The sequence below is a fragment of the Phyllobates terribilis genome, unplaced genomic scaffold (assembly GCF_046119375.1).
Source record: "Phyllobates terribilis strain yellow unplaced genomic scaffold, ASM4611937v1 Scaffold_4__5_contigs__length_816908805, whole genome shotgun sequence".
Taxonomy (NCBI): domain Eukaryota; kingdom Metazoa; phylum Chordata; class Amphibia; order Anura; family Dendrobatidae; genus Phyllobates; species Phyllobates terribilis.
In genome coordinates, this window is record NW_027362764.1 from 652,172,868 (window position 1) to 652,197,287 (window position 24,420).

The following is a 24,420-nucleotide window of genomic DNA, read 5'->3' on the forward strand; positions in this document are numbered from 1 at the left end:
GTGACAGTTTTACCAAGCGTTTTACAATTTAGTGCAAAATAATTCATGTTATCTCCTTTGCCCATGTGCATGATCTTACATTTATGTACTGTACATTAAACTGCAATTGCCATTACTCAGCTGAAGTCTCCAGTTTACATAGTAACATAGTAGTAACATAGTAACATAGGTTGAATAAAGACCTAGGTTCATCTAGTTCAACCTTCCTCCCCCAATTGTACTCCGTACACTAAAACTACACTAACTTACTAACTAGGACTATGCCTCACCAATTTATTATTATTACCATTTTATATTATTACCATTTTTATTATTGCTGCTCTTTTACAATTAAAAATTAACCTGTTTATAATTTTTTAATTAGTTTTATATTTTGTATTACTCTTGTGATGCTAATAAAGGTATTACTAAAATCCCTATGCCTAAATCTGTTGATCCAGAAGAAGGCAAAAACCCCAGGACACCTTTAGCCTGTAAAATTAAATTATTATCCCATGTGTTGATTACCTTCCAGAGTTTGATATCATCAGCAAATATTGAAATTCTACTCTGTATGCCCTCTACAAGGCTGTTAATGAATATATTAAAAAGAAAAGGGCCCAATACATACCCAGTTAACTGTGACCAAATCTAAGTGTTTTCCATTAATAACTACTCTCTGTTTCCTATCAACTGAGCCACTTATGAATCCAATTACACATATTTTCCCCTAATCCCATTTCTCTCATTTTATATACCATTCTTTTATGTGGCACGATATTAAACACCTTTGAAAAGTCCAGATAGACAACATTTAAGGCGTTACACTGATGCAGTCTGGAACTTTCCTCCTAGAAGCTGATCAGATTAGTTTGACAGGACCGATCCCTCATTGCTGGGTCATGAGGTTATTCTTATTGAGATACTTTAGCATAACATCTCTTAGAAAACCCTCGAGGATTTTAACCACAGTAAAAGTTAAACTTATCGGCCTATAATTTACAGGTTCAGCTTTTGTCTCTTTTGAGTATTGATACCACATTTGCTATGCGCCAGTCCTGTCGTACAGACCCTGTTATCTATGAATATTATGAACACAGGGAGAGAACTGTTACGAAGCTGCTGTGGACCCATCTGTCTGACTAGTGTCCTGTGCAGCTAGCCCCCAGCAGCTATTGAACTATGTTTTTCTCTGAAATGCCACAGGATTTCAGAGTTAAACATACATGTATATAGATGAAATCATATAGCCACGGTCTGACACATTCTGCCGTGGATAAACAAAATCGAAAGTGAATGAATAAAAGAGAAATTTAAATCATATCAATATTTGGCGTGACCAACATTTAACTTCAAAACAGCATCAGTTTCAATGTAAAGAAACTGAAAGGGAGAAGATACAGATTAGATATTAGAAACCCTTTTTGACAGTGAGGGTGATCAATGAGTGGAACAGGCGGCCACGAGAGGTGGTGAGTTCTCCTTCAATGGACATCTTCAAACAGAGTCTGGACAGACATCTGTCTGAGATGGTTTAGTGAATCCTGCATTGAGCATGGGATTGGACACGATGACCCTGGAGGTCTCCTCCAACGCTAACATTGTATGATTCAGTTTTTCTTGGTACACTCAAGCATAGTTTTTAAAGGATCTCGGCAGTGAGGCTGTTCCAAACATCTTGGAGAACTAACCACAGATCTTCTGGAGATGCAGGCTTGCACAAATACTTCAGCCTCTTCATGTAATATCAGACAGACACGATGTTGAGGATAGGTCTCCGTGGGGGCCATATCATCACTTCCTGGACTCCTTGTTCTTCTTTACGCTGAAGATAGTGCTTAATGACATTGGCTGTACGTTTGGAGTCCTGCTGCAGAATAAATTTGGAGCCAGTCAGATGCCTTCCTGATGGTATTACATGATGGGTAAGTATCTGCGTGTATTTCTCAGCATTGAGGACACCATAAATCCTGACTAAAACTGACATGCAGCCCCAAACTTGCAAGGAACCTCCAACATGCTTCACTGTTGCTTGCAGACACTCATTATTGTACCGCTCTCCAGCCCTTCCATTAACAAACTGGATTCTGTTACAGCTAAATATTTCAAACTTTGACTCACCAGTCCAGAGCACCTGCTGCCATTTTTCTGCACGCTGGTCCCTATGTTTTCAAGCATAATTGAGTTGCTTGACCTAGTTTCCATGATGAAGGTATGGCTTTTTGGCTGCAGTTATTCTATGAAGACCACTTCTGGTCAGGATTCTCCAAACAGTAGATAAGTGTAGCTGTGTCACACTGGTTGCTACCAGTTCTGAGTTGAAGGCACTGTTGCACATGTTCTGATTTTGGCAGGAAATAACGGGAAATAAGCATGATGCTTTTCTCATCTGCTGACAAGTTTCCTTGGCTGACCACTCATCTACGGTTCTCAACGTTGCCCATTTCTTTGTGTTTCTCCAAATGAGCTCAAAAAAAGTTGTCCACTACTTTGACATTGTTGACCTATCCATAGAATAGGGCATCAATGTATGATCTGCCAGGGTGCCGCACACGGCACCCCCGCCAATCAGCTGTCATCAGTGCCGGCGGCGGACGGAAGTCCTTACCTGCAGTGCTTGGCCTTCAAGTTGCAGTGGCCGCCACTTGTAACTGCACATCCGCCTCTAATTCAATTATTTTTGGCTTTTGCCTGAGAGTGTAGTCAGGCAAAAGTGAAAAAGAGGTACCTAAGGAATTCACAGGTTCTCAGAGTCAAGTGTCACGTATATTAAAGAAAAATAAGGTTATGGAACAGCTGACAAACCTAGAAGTGGACGACCACGGAAAGCTTCCTCCAAAGTTGATCACATTATTAAGAAAAAGTCAATATCTGATGTCCATAAAAGCGCTGTACAGATTTCACACGAAATGAATGAAGAATATAGGGTCAAAGAGAGTCACCAAACTGTGGTGCGACAGCTAATAGCAGTAGAGTTGAATGCACGAATTCCAGTCAACAAGCCTTTCATCTCTGCAAAGAACCGGAAGGTCCGACTTGAGTTTGCCAAAGAACACAGCCAGTGGAAAGAAACAGGTTGATCTAAGGTGTTGTGGTCAGATGAATCCAAGTTCAATCTGTTTGGTAGTGATGATAAGCACTATATATAAATATATATATATATTTATATATATGTATATATATATATATACACTGCTCAAAAAAATAAAGGGAACACTTAAACAACAGAATATAACTCCAAGTAAATCAAACTTCTGTGAAATCAAACTGTCCACTTAGGAAGCAACACTGATTGACAATCAATTTCACATGCTGTTGTGCAAATGGAATAGACAATAGATGGAAATTATTGGCAATTATCAAGTACCCTCAATAAAGGAGTGGTTCTGCAGGTGGGGACCACAGACCACATCTCAGTACCAATGCTTTCTGGCTGATATTTTGGTCACTTTTGAATGTCGGTTGTGCTTTTACACTCGTGGTAGCATGAGACGGACTCTACAACCCACAGAAGTTGCTCAGATAGTGCAGCTCATCCAGGATGGCACATCAATGCGAGCTGTGGCAAGAAGGTTTGCTGTGTCGGTCAGCGTAGTGTCCAGAGGCTAGAGGCGCTACCAGTAGACAGGCCAGTACACCAGGAGACTTGGAGGGGGCCGTAGGAGGGCAACAACCCAGCAGCAGGACCGCTACCTCCGCCTTTGTGCAAGGAGGAACAGGAGGAGCACTGCCAGAGCCCTGCAAAATTACATCCAGCAGGCCACAAATGTGCATGTGTCTGCACAAACAGTTAGAAACCGACTCCATGAGGGTGGTATGAGGGCCCGACATCCACAGATGGGGGTTGTGTTCACAGCCCAACACCATGCAGGACACTTGGCATTTGCCACAGAACACCAGGATTGGCAAAGTCGCCACTGGCGCCCTGTGCTCTTCACAGATGAAAGCAGGTTCACATTGAGCACATGTGACAGACGTGACAGAGTCTGAAGATGCCGTGGAGAGCGATCTGCTGCCTGCAACATCCTTCAGCATGACCGGTTTGGCAGTGGGTCAGTAATGGTGTGGGGTGGCATTTCTTTGGAGGGCCGCACAGCCCTCCATGTGCTCGCCAGAGGTAGCCTGACTGCAATTAGGTACCGAGATGAGATCCTCAGACCCCTTGTGAGACCATATGCTGGTGCGGTTGGCCCCGGGTTCCTCCTAATGCAGGACAATGCCAGACCTCATGTGGCTGGAGTGTGTCAGCAGTTCCTGCAAGATGAAGGCATTGAAGCTATGGACCGGCCCGCCCGTTCCCCAGACCTGAATCCGATTGAGCACATCTGGGACATCATGTCTCGCTCCGTCCACCAATGTCACATTGCATCACACACTGTCCAGGAGTTGGCGGATGCTTTAGTTCAGGTCTGGGAGGAGATCACACAGGAGACCATCCGCAACCTCATCAGGAGAATGCCCAGGCGTTGTAGGGAGGTCATACAGGCACGTGGAGGCCACAAACAGTACTGAGCCTCATTTTGACTTGTTTTAAGGACATTACATCAAAGTTGGATCAGCCTGTAGTGTGTTTTTCCACTTTAATTTTGGGGGTGACTCCAAATCCAGGACTCCATTGGTTAATACATTTGATTTCCATTGATGATTTTTGTTTGATTTTTTTGTCAGCACATTCAACTTTGTACAGAACAAATATTCAATGAGAATATTTCATTCATTCAGATCTAGGATGTGTTATTTGAGCGTTCCCTGTGTGCAAAGCAGTCATCAAAGCAAAAGGTGGCTACTTTGAAGAACCTAGAATATAAGACATATTTTCAGTTGTTTCACACTTTTTTGTAAAGTATATAATTCCACATGTGTTAATTCATAGCTTTGATGCCTTCAGTGTGAATGTACAATTTTCATAGTCATGAAAATACAGAAAAATCTTTAAATGAGAAGGTGTGTCCAAACTTTTGGTCTGTACTGTATATATATAGTTGTGCTCAAGAGTTTACATACCCCGACAGAGTTTTTCTTTTCTTGGCCTTATTTCAGAGAGTATGAATGGTAACAAAAAAAGTTTTTCTCCATTCATGGTTACTGGTTGGGTGAAGCCATTTATTGTCAAACTACTGTGTTTCCTCTTTTTAAATTTTAATGACAACCAAAAACATCCAAATGACCCTGATCAAAAATTCACATACCCTGATGATTTTCGCCTGATAACAGGCACAGAATTTGATACAAATGGGTTTGAATGGCTACTAAAGGTAACATCCTCACCTGTGACTTGTTTGCTTGTAATCAGTGTGTGTGCATAAAAGCTGAGTGAGTTTCTGGGATCCAGACAAACTCTTGCATCTTTCATCCAGCCACTTACATTTCTGGATTTTGAGTCATGGGAAAGCAAAAGAATTGTCAACGGATCTACGGGAAAAGGTAGTTGAACTGTATAACACAGGAAAGGGATAAAAAAAATTTCCAAGGAATTGATAATGCCAGCCAGCAGCGTTCAAACTGTGATTAACAAATGGAAAATCAAGGACTTTGTAAAAACCAAACCAAGGTCAGGTAGACTAACCAAAATTTCGGCTACAACTGCTAGAAAAATTGTTCGGGATGCAAAGAAAAACTCACAAATAACATCAGCTGAAATTCAGGACTCTCTGAAAACTAGCGGTGTGGCTGTTTCAAGATGCACAATAAGGAAGCACTTGAAGAAAAATGGGCTGCATGGTCGAGTCGCCAGAAGAAAGCCATTACTGCGCAAATGCCACAAAGTATCTCGCCTACAGCACCGAGACAAGCCTCAAAACTTCTGGAACAAAGTAATTTGGAGTGATGAGACCAAAATTTAACTTTTTGGCCACAACCATAAACGTTACATTTGGGAAGAGGTCAACAAGGCCTATGATGAAAGGAACACCATTCCTACAGTAAAGCACGGTGGTGGATTGCTGATGTTTTGGGGATGTGTGAGCTACAAAGGCACAGGAAACTTGGTAAAAGTTGAATAAATAAAAATAAATAAATAAGGAAAGATGAATGCAGCACGTTATCAGCAAATACTGAAGGCAAATTTGCACTCATCAGCCAGGAAACTGCGCATAGGATGTACTTGGACGTTCCAACATGACAACGATCCAAAACACAAGGCCAAGTCTACCTGTCATTGGCTACAGCAGAACAAAGTGAAGGTTCTGGAGTGGCCATCTCAGTCTCCTGACCTCAGTATCATTGAGCCACTCTGGGGAGATCTCAAGCGAGCAGTTCATACTAGACAGCCCAGGAATTTACAGGAACTGGAGGCTTTTTGCCAAGAAGAATGGGCAGCTTTACCGTCTGAGAAAATATAACTTCATCCACAACTACCACAAAAGTCTTCAAGCTGTCATTGATGTTAGAGGGAACAATACACGGTATTAAGAACTGGGGTATGTAAACTTTTGATCAGGGTCATTTGGATGTTTTTGGTTGTCATTTAGATTTAAAAAGAGAAAACACAGTAGTTTCACAATAAGTGGCTTCACCAAACCAATAACCATGAGTGGAGAATTATTTTTTTTTTGTTATCATTCATATTCTCTGAAAAGGCCAAGAAAGGAAAAATTCTGCTGGGGTATGTAAACTTTTGAGCGCAACTGTATATACACATTGTGTGCAGAATTATTAGGCAAATTAGTATTTTGATCACATGATACTTTTTATACATGTTGTCCTACTCCAAGCTTCATAGGCTTGAGAGCCAACTACCAATTAAGTAAATCTGGTGATGTGCATCTCTGTAATGAGGAGGGGTGTTGACTAATGACATCAACACCCTATATAAGGTGTGCTTAATTATTAGGCAGCTTCCTTTCCTTTGGCAAAATGGGTCAGAAGAGAGATTTGATGGGCTCTGAAAAGTCCAAAATTGTGAGATGTCTTGCAGAGGGATGCAGCAGTCTTGAAATTTCCAAACTTTTGAAACATGATCATCGAACAATCAAGCGTTTCATGGCAAATAGCCAACAGGGTCACAAGAAGCGTGTTGGCCAAAAAAGGCGCAAAATAACTGCCCATGAATTGAGGAAAATCAAGCGTGAAGCTGCCAAGATGCCATTCGCCACCAGTTTTGCCATATTTCAGATCTGCAGCGTTACTGGAGTATCAAAAAGTACAAGGTGTGCGATACTCAGGGACATGGCCAAGGTAAGGAAAACGACCACCTTTGAACAAGAAACATAAGATAAAATGTCAAGAATGGGCCAAGAAATATCTTAAGACTGATTTTTCAAAGGTTTTATGGACAGATGAAATGAGAGTGACTCTTGATGAGCCAGATGGATGGGCCAGAGGCTGGATCATTAAAGGGCAGAGAGCTCCACTCCGACTCAGACGCCAGCAAGGTGGAGGTGTGGTACTGGTATGGGCTGGTATCATCAAAGATGAACTTGTGGGACTTTTCGGGTTGAGGATGGTGTGAAGCTCAACTCCCAGACCTACTGCCAGTTTCTGGAAGACAACTTCTTCAAGCAGTGGTACAGGAAGAAGTCGGTATCGTTCAAGAAAAACATGATTTTCATGCAGCACAATGCTCCATCACATGCATCCAACTACTCCACAGCGTGGCTGGCCAGTAAAGGTCTAAAAGAAGAAAAAATACTGACGTGGCCCCCTTGTTCACCTGATCTAAACCCCATAGAGAACCCGTGGTCCATCATAAAATGTGAGATCTACAGGGAGCGAAAACAGTACACCTCTCGGAACAGTGTCTGGGAGGTTGTGATGGCTGCTGCATGCAATGTTGATCCAAAACAGATCAAGCAACTGACAGAATCTATGGATGGAAGGCTATTGAGTGTCATCATAAAGAAAGGTGGCTATATTGATCACTAATTTTTTTTGTTTTTGTTTTTGCATGTCAGAAATGTTTATTTCTAAATTTTGTGCACTGATATTGGTTTACCTGGTGAAAATAAACAACTGAGATGGGATTATATTTGGTTTTTATTAAGTTGCCTAATAATTCTGCACAGTAATAGTTACCTGCACAAACAGATATCCTCCTAAGATAGCCAAATCTAAAAAAAAAACACTCCAACTTCCAAAATTATTAAGCTTGGATATTTATGAGTCTTTTGGGTTAATTGAGAACATAGTTGTTGATCAATAATAAAAATAATCCTCTAAAATACAACTTGCCTAATAATTCTGCACACAGTGTGTGTGTATATATAGAAAAAGAGGCCGCACTCCAAACATCACTTTTTTAGGTCCATGGTGCACATTGATACAATCAAGGAACACCAGGTCTAATTCAGCAGAGGTGCTACTATAGCCTAAATTGCTATATAAATTATAGTTGGTTTACATTTTGCTGCATATGGGGTGTGTACAGTGGCATACGGCCAATGGCGGCAGGCTACGCAACCTGCTATGGGGCACGTGAGGCGGGATGGGGGGGGTGCGGTGTCAGCTCCCGCACCGGAACTTCCCCTCTGCCCGTCAGCGCCCGCACTGGGCCCCACCTCCGGACATCAGCACAGATGATGGAGGAGGGAGCATCAGCAGACGCTTCAACCCCCATTATTCTGCCTCAGCATCTGACATTTCAGAGCAGCGCCCGCTGTTCTGAGATGTGCGGTGCTTCATGCCACACGATGAGGAGACTGGAGCATCAGGTGGAATGGGGAAGGGTGAGTATTGTATTTTTTTTTTTAAATCAGTGATTGGTGGCCATAATACAGTATGAAAGACCATGGGGGTGCATTATATTGTGTGGAGGACCATAGGGGGTGCATTATATTGTGTGGAGGACCATGGGGGTGCATTATATTGTGAGGAGGCCAATGGGGGTGAATTATACTGTGTGGATGACCATGGGGGGTGCATTATATTGTGAGTAGGACCATGTGAGGTGCATTATATTGTGTGGAGGACCATGGGGGGTGCATTATATTGTGTGGCAGAGCATGAAGGTGCATTATATTGTGTTGTAGACCATGGGAATGCGGTAAATTGTGTGGAGGACCATGGGGGATGCATTATATTGTGTGGAGGACCATGGGAGGTGCGTTGTTTTATGTGGAGGACTATGGGGGGTGCATTATATTGTGTGGAAGACCATGGAGGTGCAATATATTGTGTGGAGGACCATGGGGGTGCATTATATTGTGTGGAGGACCATGGGGGGTGCATTATATTGTGTGGAGGACTATGGGGGGTGCATTATAATGTGTGGAGGACCATGGGGGGTGCATTATATTGTGTGGAGGACCATGGGGAATGCATTAAATTGTGTGGAGGACCATGGGGATGCATTATGTTGTGTGGAGGACCATGGGGGTGCGTTATAATGTGTGGAGGACCATGGGGGGTGCATTATATTTTGTGGAGGACCATGGGGTGCATTATATTGTGTGGCAGATCATGGAGGTGTGTTATATTGTGTAGAGGACCATGGGAATGCATTAAATTGTGTTGAGGACCATGGGGGTGCATTGTATTGTGTGGAGGACCATGGGGGTGCATTATATTGTGTGGAGGACCATGGAAGTGCATTATATTGTGAGGAGGACCATGAGGGGTGCATTATATTGTGTGTCAGACCATGGAGGTGCGTTATATTGTGTAGAGGACCATGGGAATGAGTTAAATTGTGTGGAGGACAATGGGGGTGCATTATACTGTGTGGAAGACCATGGGGGTGCATTATATTGTGTGGAGGACCATGGGAAGGGAATTATACTTTATGGAGGATTATGGGGGGCGCATTATACTATATGGAGGACTATATGGGGCCCATTATACTATATGGAAGGCTATGTGGGGCCATTATAATATTTGAAGAGCTATGTGGGGCCATTATAAAATTTGGAGGGCTATGTGGGGCCATTATAATATTTGGAGGGCTATGTGGGGGCCATTATACTGTATGCAAGCAATTATACAGTGTGAAGGTTTGTGTGGGGTCCATTATACTGTGTGGAGGGCTGTAGGGGAGCCATTATACTGTTTGGAGGGCTAGTGGGGGCCATTATAGAGTGTGGAGATGTGTGGGGCCTTTATACTGTATGTAGGCCCATTACACTGCATGGAGGGCTGTGTGGAGGGTCACGGTTGGGGGGGGTCATACTGTGTTGGGGTCACCATACTTTGCCTTGAGAGTTGATGTGTGGTACAGTGAGGTCATTATACTGTGCATGTGGAGGTTACTGTGCAGGAATTCAACACAGCGTTATCATACTGTGCTTGGGGGGTACTTTTGTTGGTAACATAATTTATTGGGGCAGTGAAAGGGTAATCTAGGACTTCAGCAGTTCAGACTGATTAGCGTGCCCATGCTGATCCCTGCTTACCATAAAAAGCAGCTACAATGGGCATATATCAAAAATTGTTTATAGAGTCATGAAACAAGGTGGTCTGGTCTGGTGAATCATATTTTCATGATGTGGACCACTAGGTGCAAGCAGTGTGTGCATTGTTATGAAGCAGAGGTGGACTTAGACACAAGTGGACCCCTGTGCTTGTGCAGAATATGGGCCTTTGAAATCCAATGTGGCTGTGATAGAAGCTGTTTGCTGCTGTGGAGGTGGACGTGGACCCCCTTACCACTGGTTCCCCTGTGCGGCTTCACAGGTTGCACCAATGATGGTTGTTCACCCCGGTTATTGAGTCAGTAGTCATGTAATTTACAATTTAAGTGCTGTGTCCATATCATTCCCAGCCAGCTCAGGCATATACAAGTGCCAAACAATTAAACTCAAGACTCCCATACAGTGTGGGTTACATATGCAGTGAGAGAATCCCCATTTATCAACACATCTCTGTAGGAGGTGGTATAACTTCTACTATTGGGATATATGACATTTTTATTTAGAAGTGGATAAAAAAGGGGGATACAACAAACTCAATAGTTTGGAGGATAGGAGTGGTGATCTACACTGTCGAGGATATATTTGTTAGAACCCTCCTGTTTGTTTTTTCCATCCTGTGTTTTGCGCTCACGTGACCATCTGCCTTTATATTCCAGCTCCGCCCTTTTGGCTGTGCTGGACTTCAGTGTTTGATTGTTTCTCTAGCCAGGTGCTTCTGTGCCTTCTCTGTCAGTTCGTTTGGTCCTTCTGGGACCTCTAGTACTTTTTTGTCTGTTTGTCTTTTTGTGTTTTGCAACAACTTCTCTGTTTAGGAGGTGTCCCATTTTTGTCCCAGTCCTTAGTTCTTTTAGGGACACCTCCCTTTATGCAATAGGTCTTTGTTCAGACTAGCCGAGGACTAAGGCGGGTCTGTTCGCTAGGAACAGGCAGCCCGCTACATCGTAGGGATTCAGCTTAGTTTTACTGTAGGGACAGTTTTCCCTTATCTTTCCTTAGTACATGTTGCAGGTCATAACAGTAAGTCCAGCCCAAAAAAAACTAAAAGGAAAGAAATTCAGGGATCAGTATGGTTTCCATCCAGGATTTGGCTCAACGCCTGCAGGGATTGTCTCTGGAGGTGGCCGAGCTCCAGCAACACGTGAGTAGCTGTTCTGAAGCGCATTTTGTGGAACCCAAGGTAGGACTGGCTGATGTTTTTTATGGTAAACAGCAAGATTTTTTTTCCTTTAAAACTGCTTGTTTGTTATATTTTTATTTGAGACCAAGGTCCTCTGGGAATGAATCACAGCACATTGGTTTTATTATGTCACTTTTGCGCAAAGAACCACAGGGGTGGGCCTTTTCTCTCCAACCTAATGATCCATGCTTAAGGTCTGTAGAAGAATTTTTTTCTGCTATGGGGCTATTATATGACGATCCTGATCGAATCTCATCTGCTGTGGCACAACTCAGGCGTTTGAATCAGGGGTCAGGTGATGTTGAAAAATATTGCACACACTTCAGAAGATGGGTCTCAGAAGTTAAATGGAATGATCCAGCTCTGAAATATTTATTTCTTGCTGGTCTGAGTGAAAGGGTTAAGGATTTGCTAATTGCATTCCCCGCACCTGAGACTCTGCAGGATGCCATGCAATTAGCTGTTCATAGGAGACTGAGATTTAGACAGAATGAGGTAAAGACTCCTGTAATGCCAAGACCTAGTCCCCAGAAAATCTGCTCTGACGGCGGAGAACCGATGGAGTTTGGGGCGAAGTCGCTCCCCTGTCAGGAAAGAGACCGGAGGTTCGCTGAGGGATTGTGTCTTTATTGTGGTAAAGCTGACCATTTGATTAAGTATTGTGAGCTTCATTTAAGTAAAGAAAAAAAAAAGGTCAGTTACGCCAGTATAGCTTGTTTACGCTCTGCAGGAGTATTTCTTTCTGGGAGTACTACTTTGCAGGAAAATTTGATTGAATTTCAGGTATTTGTGGATTGTGGTTCAACACTTAATGTGATTGATAAAGGGTTTTTGGGAAACCTTAAATTGAAATCCAAACCTTTGTCATCACCTATTTCTGTGATTGCAATTGATAACACTCCCTTGAAATGTATTACTCACAAGGTTGCTGCATTTCCCCTCACCATCAATGGAGTTCACCAAGAAATTTTGGACTTGGTTGTATTACATAATTTACCCTCTCCGGTCGTTCGATTGCCTTGGTTAAAGCTGCACAATCCTTTGCTGGACTGGTCTACTAATGTGATTAAGTCTTGGAGTCCGAAGTGCTAAGATAAATGTTGTAATGGTCGCATTGCGGCTGTGGAAAAAGGGGAATTACCTGTACCTATTCAAGATTTTTGGAGGGTTTTTTCGGAGGAGGAGTCGCAAGTTTTACCTCCTCATAGGGATTATGATTGCACCATTGAGTTTGTTCCTGGAGCTACTCTTCCCAAGAGTTGCTTGTTTAATCTGACTATCCCTGAAAGAAAGGCCTTGGAGGAGTACATACAGACTTGCCTGACTGCTGGTCACATTAGACCTTCTAAGTCGCCTGTGGCAGTTTGATTTTTCTTTGTTAAAAAAAAGGACGAGGGTTTACATCCATGTCTGGATTTTCGTGAAATTGCCATTAATTCCTGACTTGTTTAACCAAGTGGTTTTCTAAAATTTATCTCCGGGGGGCATACAATTTGTTACGAGTGAAGGAGGGTGATGAATGCAAAACTGCTTTTAACACTCCGGTAGGTCATTTTGAGAATCTGGTGATGCCTTTTGGTCTTACCAATGCACCTGTATTTTTTCAGAACCTTATTAATGACATCCTGAGACCTTTGATTGGTAAGAATGTGGTTGTGTATTTGGATGACATTTTGATTTATTCACCAGATCTAGAGTCCCATTGGTAGACTGTACGTGAAGTTTTGCAGTTATTGAGTGATAATTCACTCTTTGCTAAGCTGGAGAAATGTGAGTTCATTGTGCAGAAAATTAGTTTTTTTAGGCTACATTGTCTCCAGCGAGGGCTTTGAGATGGACCCGGTGAAGGTTCAGGCTGTGCAGGAATGTCCTAGGCCTATTGGTTTGAAATCTATACAGATATTTTGGGGTTTTGCCAATTATTACAGGAAATTCATTAAGAATTTTTCTGTAATTGTTAAGCCTCTGACCGATCTCACCAGGAAAGGTGCGAATACGGTCCAGTGGAGTACTGAGGCCATTGAAGCGTTTGAGTATCTCAAAGAGAGGTTCAGTTCTGCCCCTATCCTTATGCAGCCTGATGATACCAAGCCTTTTTGGTCGAGGTCGATGCTTCATCGGTGGGGGTCAGAGCAGTTTTGTCTCAGGAGAACAAGGGTGGAGTGCATCCTTGTGCCTTCTTTTAGAAAAAAATTTCGGAAACCAAACTGAATTATGATGTTGGAAATCGGGAGTTGCTGGCTATTAAACTCGCGTTTGAACATTGGCGTCATTTTTTGGAAGGCACTAGATTTCCTATTCAGGTTTTCACAGATCATAAGAATTTGATCTATCTGGATGCTGCCAAGCACTTGAATGCCCGTCAAGCTAGGTGGGCACTTTTTTTTTCTCGGTTTCATTTTTCTGTTACCTATATCCATGGTACTAAGAATGTTAAAGCCGATGCTTTATCTCACAGCTTCTCTCCTACGGTCGGTGCCGAGGAGGAGGAGAGCATTTTACAGAAAGGAGTTGTGGTGGCGGCATTGGACTCCATTTTGGAGAATGGGATTCTGAAAGCTCAAGATGATGCTCCATCTAACACTCCATGGGAGGTTGTTCGTGCCTAGAGCCTTTAGGAGAGATTTGTTTGTGGAGTGTCATGAGTCTCGGTTGGCAGGTCATCCAGGAATTTCGGAGACTAAGAGACTTATCAGTCGCAGTTTTTGGTGGCCTGGATGGCAGAAGGAAGTCATCAAGTGGGTGCGTCAGTGTACTGTGTGTGCTAGGTCAAAGGCTTCACATACCCCTGCTGCGGGGTTGCTTTGCCCTCTGGAGGTTCCTAGTGCGCCTTGGACGTATCTCACAATGGATTTTATTACTGATCTTCCTGTGTCAGAGGGTTTTACTGTCATCTGGGTGGTCATGGACCGTTTTAGTAAGATGTGTCATTTGGTTCCATTCATTAAGTTGCCCTGCGCCAAGACACTCGCTAAGGCATTTGTTAAGGAGATTGTCAAGCTCCATGGCGTTCCCACGGATATTGTTTCTGATAGAGGACCTCAGTTTGTGGCTCGCTTTTGGCGTGCTTTTTGTGACAGGTTGGGAGTCCATTTGTCATTTTCGTCTGGGTATCATCCTGAGTCTAATGGACAGACTGAAAGAAAGAACCAGGATGTTGAACAGTTTTTGCGTTGTTTTGTGGCAGACAATCAAGAGGTGTGGTCTGAGTTTCTGCCTCTCGCAGAATTTGCTCTTAACAATCATACATCCTCCTCTGCTGGGTGTTCTCCTTTTTTTGGTTGTACTGGGAGACATCCGTCTTTTGGTTCGTTCTCCAAATTGGGGTCGGCGGTGCCGGACTAGGAGAATTTTTCCGGTGATTTGGAGAGTGTTTGGACTAATGTACGTTGCTACCTTCAAGAGGCTAACAAGAAGTCCAAGAAGTATTTTGACTGGAAACGTAAGTAGGTTTTGTTTACTGTGGGTGACATGGTTTGGTTGTCCTCAAAGAACCTGCGGTTGAGGATTCCCTCTAAAAAACTGGGTCCTAAGTTTGTGGGTCCATTTAAAGTGCTTCAGGTTGTTAACCCGTCTGCTGTTAGGTTGGATGTCCCTACTTCCTGGAAGATTAATCCTGTGTTTCATGTTTCCTTGTTGAAAAAGGCTGATGTATCAGATAGGGACGCCACTGTCACAGTTCCTCCTGTGGTGGAAGACGGCGAATATGAAATTTCTCGTATCTTGAATTCTAGATGGCATAGAGGGAAATTACAGTATCTTGTCTCCTGGAAGGGTTTCGGTCCCGAAGACAACTCCTGGGTAAGGACGGATGAGGTCTCTGCTCCTAGGCTTGTTAAAGATTCCCACAAGAGGTTTCCGGATAGGCATGGGCCTGGAGGATCCGGAGGATCCTCATAAAAGAGGGGATACTGTTAGAACCCTCCTGTTTGTTTTTTCCATCTTGTGTTTTGCGGTCACGTGACCATCTGCATTTATATTCCAGCTCTGCCCTTTTGGCTGTGCTGGACTTCAGTGTTTGACTGTTTCTCTAGCCAGGTGCTTCTGTGCCTTCTCTCTCAGTTCGTTTGGTCCTTCTGGGACCTCTAGTACTTTTTTGTCTGTTTGTATTTTTGTGTTCTGCAACAACTTCTCTGTTTAGGAGGTGTCCCATTTTTGTCCCAGTCCTTAGTTCTTTTAGGGACCCCTCCCTTTATGCTATAGGTCTTGTTCAGACTAGCCGAGGACTAAGGCGGGTCTGTTCGCTAGGAACAGGCAGCCCGCTACATCGTAGGGATTCAGCTTAGTTTTACTGTAGGGACAGTTTTCCCTTATCTTTCCTTAGTACAGTCATGGCCAAAAGTATTGAGAATGAGACAAATAGTAGTTTTTCCAAAGTTTACTGCTTCATTTTTTGGAATGGCAATTTGCATATACTCCTGAATGTCAGAGTGATCAGCTTAACAGCAATTACTGTACTTGCAAAGTCAATATTTGCCCAGAAAATGAACTTTAACCCCCAAAACACATTTCAACATCATTGCAGTCCTGCCTTAAAAGGAGCAGCTAACATCGTTTTAGTGATTGATCCATTAACACAGGTGTGGGTGTTGATGAGGACAGGGCTGGCGATCAATCAGTCATGATTAAGTAAAAATGACATCACTGGACACTTTAAAAGGAGGCTGGTTCTTGGTATCATTGTTTCTCTTCAGTTAACTATGGTTATCTCTAAAGAAACACGTGCAGCCATCATTGCACTGCACAAAAATGGCCTAACAGGAAAGAGTATCGCAGCTACAAAGATTGCACCTCAGTCAACAATCTATCGCATCATCAAGAACTTCAAGGAGAGAGCTTCCATTGTTGTCAAAAAGGCTCCAGGGCGCCCAAGAAAGACCAGCAAGCGCCAGGACAGTATCTTAAAACTGTTTCAGCTGCGGGATCGGACGGACTACCAGCAGTGCCGAGCTTGCTCAGGAATGGCAGCAGGCTGGTGTGAGTGCTTCTGCACGCACTGTGAGGCGGAGACTCTTTGAGCAAGGGCTGGTTTCAAGGAGGGCAGCAAAGAAGCCACTTCTCTCCAGAAAAAACATCAGGGACCGACTGATACTCTGCAAAAGGTACAGGGAGTGGACTGCTGAGGACTGGGGCAAAGTCATTTTCTCTGATGAATCCCCTTTTCGATTGTTTGGGACATCTGGAAAGCAGCTTATTCGGAGAAGAAGAGGTGAGCGCTACCACCAATCTTGTCTCATGCCAACTGTAAAGCATCCTGAAACCATTCATGTGTGGGATTGCTTCTCAGCCAAGGGAATCGGCTCACTCACAGTCTTGCCTAAAAACACAGCCATGAATAAAGAATGGTACCAGAATATCCTCCAAGAGCAACTTCTCCCAACCGTCCAAGAGCAGTTTGGCGCCCAACAATGCCTTTTCCAGCATGATGGAGCACCTTGCCATAAAGCAAAGGTGATAACTAAATGGCTCATGGAACAAAACATAGAGATTTTGGGTCCATGGCCTGGAAACTCCCCAGATCTTAATCCCATTGAGAACTTGTGGTCAATCATCAAGAGACGGGTGGACAAACAAAAACCAACAAATCTGGCAAAATGCAAGCATTGATTATGCAAGAATGGACTGCTATCAGTCAGGATTTGGTCCAAAAGTTGATTGAGAGCATGCCAGGGAGAATTACAGAGGTCTTGAAGAAGAATGGGCAACACTGCAAATATTGACTTGCTGCATTAACTCATTCTAACTGTCAATATAACCTATTGGTACTCATAATATGATTGCAATTATATTTCTGTATGTGATATAAACATCAGACAAACACTAATAAAAACCAGAGGCCAGCAGATCATGTGAAAATATAATTTTGGTGTCATTCTCAAAACTTTTTGCCATGACTGTACATGTTGCAGATCATAACAATATTTCCAATAAGGATCCAGAAGACGTGATGTAGGAATAACAAAGTGGTTTAATCTCAACGCGTTTCGAAGTTGGGCTAACTTATTCATCAGGAGACCGAAGATAATCAAGTAGTATCCTCCAAGCTAATTGGTATTTAGAAAGTAGCCAACTCTGTTTAATATTTCATGCCCATTATTTAAATTAGTAAATGAATGGTGGTACATGGTCGTCTCCAATGTATAATTCTTCTTTCCAGACCTTATTGCTGTCCCTGCACCCTTTAACAAGAAATTGGAAACAATCAGCCCTTTTCAGCCTGATAATAATTTGCTTCCTTTTCCTGTCCTGATCACGAAGTTCAACGGAGGACAGGAGACCTAGTGGACTGGTATGGCCGCCCTGTATACTTGTATACACCTGTAAGGCGGAGCAGATTTATCCCTTACGTTTCTATACCATTGTTATCCTGGGTTAATGAGTTCTATAAATCTAGTTGTTCTGTTCATTACATTCACAGTGGCTTCTTTCTTGTCACATGAAGCTATTCTCTAGGGCTCCCCTTTGTTTTATAAAAGATTCAAAGCCATTAAAATAACTATCCCTTTTCATTCAATCTAATCCCCGCAAAGACACTTTCATCCTCTGATTAGTCATGCCTCAGTCAAATTTGCTGAACCACAGACCAGGTTTTAGGGATGTGTTAAAGAAGTAAATCTCCAGGACTTAAGGCCACGGAATAAAAGTGACATATCTGTCAGTATCACGATTGAACAAAGCTGTTCTTTGTGGTAAATGAGCCGTCTACACCAATATTTTCAAATCTGTTCTGCTGTTTTACAATTGAAAAGTAGATTAGTCATGGATGATGTTAAAATACTTAGTTACATTTTGCCTTTGATTTATCCCACAAGTTATCTCCAATTGCTGTGCATAGAATTAAGACAGCCAACGTCTATTGACCAGCAATGAAAACAACTGGAAGATTATGTTATAGGTCAGAAAACTAAGAATTACAAATTTGTGTTTTTTGGTGACAAATAGATGATGAAAAATGTGGTGACAACTACTATATATATACACAGTATATATACAGTACAGACCAAAAGTTTGGACACACCTTCTCATTTAAAGATTTTTCTCTATTTTCATGAAAATAGAGAAAATAATATATTTTTTTGAAAATTGTACATTCACACTGAAGGCATCAAAACTATGAATTAACACATGTGGAATTATATACTTAGCTAAAAAGTGTGAAACAACTGAAAATATGTCTTATATTCTAGGTTCTTCAAAGTAGCCACCTTTTGCTTTGATGACTGCTTTGCACACTCTTGGCATTCTCTTGATGAGCTTCAAGAGGTAGTCACCGGAAATGGTCTTCCAACAATCTTGAAGGAGTTCCCAGAGATGCTTAGCACTTGTTGGCCCTTTTGCCTTCACTCTGCGGTCCAGCTCACCCCAAACCATCTCGATTGGGTTCAGGTCTGGTGACTGTGGAGGCCAGGTCATCTGGCGTAGCACCCCATCACTCTCCTTCTTGGTCAAATAGCCCTTACACAGCCTGGAGTTGTGTTTGGGGTCATTGTCCTGTTGAAAAATAAATGATGGTCCAACTAAAAGCAAACCGGATGGAATAGCATGCCGCTGCAAGATGCTGTGGTAGCCATGCTGGTTCAATATGCCTTCAATTTTGAATAAATCCCCAACAGTGTCACCAGCAAAGCAGCCCCACACCATCACACCTCCTCCTCCATGCTTCACGGTGGGAACCAGGCATGTAGAGTCCATCCGTTCACCTTTTCTGCGTCGCACAAAGACACGGTGGTTGGAACCAAAGATCTCAAATTTGGACTCATCAGACCAAAGCACAGATTTCCACTGGTTTAATGTCCATTCCTTGTGTTCTTTAGCCCAAACAAGTCTCTTCTGCTTGTTGCCTGTCCTTAGCAGTGGTTTCCTAGCAGCTATTTTACCATGAAGGCCTGCTGCACAAAGTCTCCTCTTAACAGTTGTTGTAGAGATGTGTCTGCTGCTAGAACTCTGTGTGGCATTGACCTGGTCTCTAATCTGAGCTGCTGTTAACCGGCGATTTCTGAGGCTGGTGACTCGGATAAACTTAACCTCAGAAGCAGAGGTGACTCTTGGTCTTCCTTTCCTGGGACGGTCCTCATGTGAGCCAGTTTCTTTGTAGCACTTGATGGTTTTTGCAACTGCACTTGGGGACACATTCAAAGTTTGCCCAATTTTTCGGACTGACTGACCTTCATTTCTTAAAGTAATGATGGCCACTAGTTTTTCTTTAATTAGCTGCTTTTTTCTTGCCATAATACAAATTCTAACAGTCTATTCAGTAGGACTATCAGCTGTGTATCCACCTGACTTCTGCACAACACAACTGATGGTCCCAACCCCATTTATAAAGCAAGAAATCCCACTTATTAAACCTGACATGGCACACCTGTGAAGTGAAAACCATTTCCGGTGACTACCTCTTGAAGCTCATCAAGAGAATGCCAAGAGTGTGCAAAGCAGTCTTCAAAGCAAAAGGTGGCTACTTTGAAGAACCAAGAATATAAGACATATTTTCAGTTGTTTCACACTTTTTTGTTAAGTATATAATTCCATATGTGTTAATTCATAGTTTTGATGCCTTCAGTGTGAATGTACAATTTTCATAGTCATGAAAATACAGAAAAATCTTTCAATGAGGTGTGTCCAAACTTTTGGTCTGTACTGTATATATATATATATATATACGGCATATACACTGCTCAGAAAAATAAAGGGAACACTTAAACAACAGAATATAACTCCAACTAAATCAAACTTCTGTGAAATCAAACTGTTCACTTAGGAAGCAACACTGATTGACAATCAATTTCACATGCTGTTGGGCAAATGGAATAGACAATAGATGGAAATTATTGGCAATTATCAAGACACCCTCAATAAAGGAGTGGTTCTGCAGGTGGGGACCACAGACCACATCTCAGTACCAATGCTTTCCGGCTGATGTTTTGGACACTTTTGAATGTTGGTTGTGCTTTCACACTCGTGGTAGCATGAGACGGACTCTAAAACCCACAGAAGTTGCTCAGGTAGTGCAGCTCATCCAGGGTGGCATATCAATGCGAGCTGTGGCAATAAGGTTTGCTGTGTCTGTCAGCGTAGTGTCCAGAGGCTGGAGGCGCTACCAGGAGACAGGCCAGTACACCAGGAGACGTGGAGGGGGCCGTAGGAGGGCAACAACCCAGCAGCAGGACCGCTACCTCCGCCTTTGTGTAAGGAGGAACAGGAGGAGCACTGCCAGAGCCCTGCAAAATTACATCCAGCAGGCCACAAATGTGCATGTGTCTGCACAAACGGTTAGAAACCGACTCCATGAGGGTGGTATGAGGGCCCGACATCCACAGATGGGGGTTGTGCTCACAGCCCAACACTGTGCAGGATGCTTGGCATTTGCCACAGAACACCAGGATTGGCAAAGTCGCCACTGGCGTGTTCTTCACAGATGAAAGCAAGTTCACACTGAGCACATGTGACAGACATGACAGAGTCTGGAGACGCCGTGGAGAGCGATCTCCTGCCTGCAACATCCTTCAGCATGACCGGTTTGGCAGGTGGTCAGTAATGGTGTGAGGGTGGCATTTCTTTGGAGGGCCGCACAGCCCTCCATGTGCTCGCCAGAGGTAGCCTGACTGCCATTAGTCAATGAGATGAGATCCTCAGACCCCTTGTGAGACCATATGCTGGTGCGGTTGGCCCTGGGTTCCTCCTAATGCAGGACAATGCCAGATCTCATGCGGCTGGACTGTGTCAGCAATTCCTGCAAGATAAAGGCATTGAAGCTATAGACTGGCCCGCCCGTTCCCCAGACCTAAATCCGATTGAACACATCTGGGACATCGTGTCTCGCTCCGTCCACCAACGTCACGTTGCACCACAGACTGTCCAGGAGTTGGCAGATGCTTTAGTTCAGGTCTGGGAGGGGATCCCACAGGAGACCATCCGCAAACCTCATCAGGAGCATGCCCAGGCATTGTAGGGAGGTCATACAGGCACGTGGAGGCCACACACAATACTGAGCCTCATTTTGACTTGTTTTAAGGACATTACATCAAAGTTGGATCAGCCTGTAGTGTGTTTTTTCCACTTTAATTTTGGGGGTGACTCCAAATCCAGGCCTCCATTGGTTAATAAATTTGATTTCCATTAATGATTTTTGTGTGATTTTGTTGTCAGCACATTCAACTTTGTACAGAACAAAGTATTCAATGAGAATACTTCATTCATTCAGATCTAGGATGTGTTATTTGAGTGTTCCCTTTATTTTTTTGAGCAGTGTATATATTTATATAAAAAGTGCCGATAACTAATTCAATTCCAACTTCTAACCCACATCACAGGTTTTGATCTGAAGGTTACTCTAGGCAGCACCTCCACTATATGGACTCCAGGCGAGTTAAGCGATGGTAATTATCTACAGTACTTGTAGGAAATCATGTTGTATGCGATGGTTTTCTCTTTCAGCTTGTGATAAAGTTTCAGCAGATGCATTTGTAAGGAACATTGTAGTTATCTAGTGATGCCGGTACAGTGTTGAAACGCGTTGTGAATAAAAAGCCCTTTCCTCATCATCATTTCTGACGAATTGATTTACTCCAGCAGCGCAGCCCACCTACATGTTCATCCAACAATACGTTTGGAGCATCCTTTCTTAGCATTCTACATTGAGCCGCTCCTCTGTTATTCCACCATGAAATATATTATTGAATTGACACGAGTGCAAGTTAAAATTCCCCTTATGAGGGGTCAGTGACATCACAGTTAGACACTTCCACTAATTAGACAATGTCTGTGTGTAGAGGCATACCCAAATAACATGTGGCCGTCAGAACCAAAGTAATTCATCACATCAGATAAGAGCTTAAATCATTTTGCCGGATTATTGCCCAATGAAGACAGAATAGCTTTTTGCAGTTGCAGCAAATTAGATGGAGGTACAGACATGTTCTAAACAGCCCGTTCTACCTCTTCCTAGGAGGATTAGTATCTGTAGGTTGTGAAGGTCAGGGAAGCAAGGACGTCTCATTGTCATGTTCTTGGAACCAGTCCATGACTTTACAACTATTGTACATTGTCCTGCTAAAAGTGTCCTTCTGCCCTATGAAAAACAGCTGCCATAAGGCTGCGTGCCCACTATGCATTTTTCAAGCGTTTTTGCCGCGGAATTTCCGCAGCGAAAACGCTTAAAAAGCACTTAGTAATACGTGCCCCATGGTCCCCAATGATAATCCGCATGTGATGTGCACATGCTGCGGAAATTTCCGCTGCGGATTATCATTGCGGAAAAATATGCAGCATGTCCATTAATTTTGCGGATACGCAGCGTAATTGCCGCCATTGACTTGCATTGAATCGCATAATATCCGTGTCAGCACATTTGCACACATGGATATTAAGCGATTCAATGTGCGGATGGTACCCGGGAATCGAGAAGAGGAGACTCTCCTCTGGACCCGGGTACTATGGTACCTGTTAAAAAAAGAATTTAAAATAAAAAATAAAGATTATACTTACCTTCCGATGGCCCCCGGTCTCCTCAGCGATGCGTCCGGTCTCTTGTACAGCTTGCGGTGGTGTGAGGACCTGCCATGACGCATTTAGTCATGTGACAGGTCACGCGACCGCTGACGTAGGCGGTCGCGTGACCTGTCACATGACTCAATGATGTCACCGCAGGTCCTTCACACCACCGCGAGCCGTACAAGAGACCGGACGCGGCGGATAAAACACCGGGAGCCATCGGAAGGGAAGTATAATGATTATTTTTTACCATTCTTATTCTTTTCATTTAACTATTACTTGGTCACACTATATAAATGCATGTCGGTTGCATGGATTTATATAGTGTGAACAAGTTGACAAGCACTTTTCCAAGTGATGCTAAAATCGCTTGGAAAAGCGCTTGATAACCCGCATGCCGAAATGCATGCAAAAACGCTTGACAAACGCTTCTACCTGGCGGGAAAAACGCATGTAAAATACACATGCGTTTTCCCTGCCAGGGAGAAGCGGAAAAAATATGCAGCATTTCTGCATCGTGGGCACATAGCCTAAAGGGGTGGACTTAGTTCAGACACAATGTTCATCCACAGGTATCAGAGGATAAAGAGTGTGCCAGGAAAACATTATACAAATAATTACTCAGTATCCACCAGCCTGAATTGTTGCCACCTATCTGGAAATGTTCATTCATTCATTCATTCATGCTGCTTGTATCCAATTTTGACCCTCCCACATCATGGTACAACAGAACTCTATTTGTTCCAATTTTTGCAGTGCTTTTGCACACTGGAGTCTTGTCTTTCTGTTTTCCACAGCTCTAATTGGTCATCTCCTGGTACAGCCCATCCATGTTAAGGAAAAATGAGTTGTGTGACAGATTAGTTGGTGTACCAGTCTTGTATTCAGCTGCAATTAGCTTGAATAGTACTATATCTTGGGGCTGATGTCACTTGTCCGAAAGGGAAGATCAAAAGCTGCAGATATATCATAAAGTTTGGAGAAGACCCTGGTGGACCTATCTAGGCATACACAAGATCAATCTTCCTTCCAGTCATTCATCCATCAAGTCGCCATGGCTCGAGATTGAGCTGAAGGATATTAAACTAAATGCACTACCTGTTCATCATAACACTGCTCAACATACCCCTATGATCCCTTTTGTCCACAAGTTTCTTACATGAACAGAATCCCCTTTTGTTGGATGATTTTCCTCGCTCATACCATTCTCGGACTACTTCTGACATCAATGTAAAAGAAAACCCCAAATAGGTGGCAATTTTTACATACTGGTCCCATATAGTCACTTTGATACTGATTCAAGGATGATTTGCTTACTTGATTTTATGTTGCACTCTGATTTCCCTACAGAGAAGCCGGAATCAAGAAAGGGTTAATGTCTGTAGTAAAGCAGCCAGTGTACATACTTAACCCCTTCGTCCCAAAACCTGT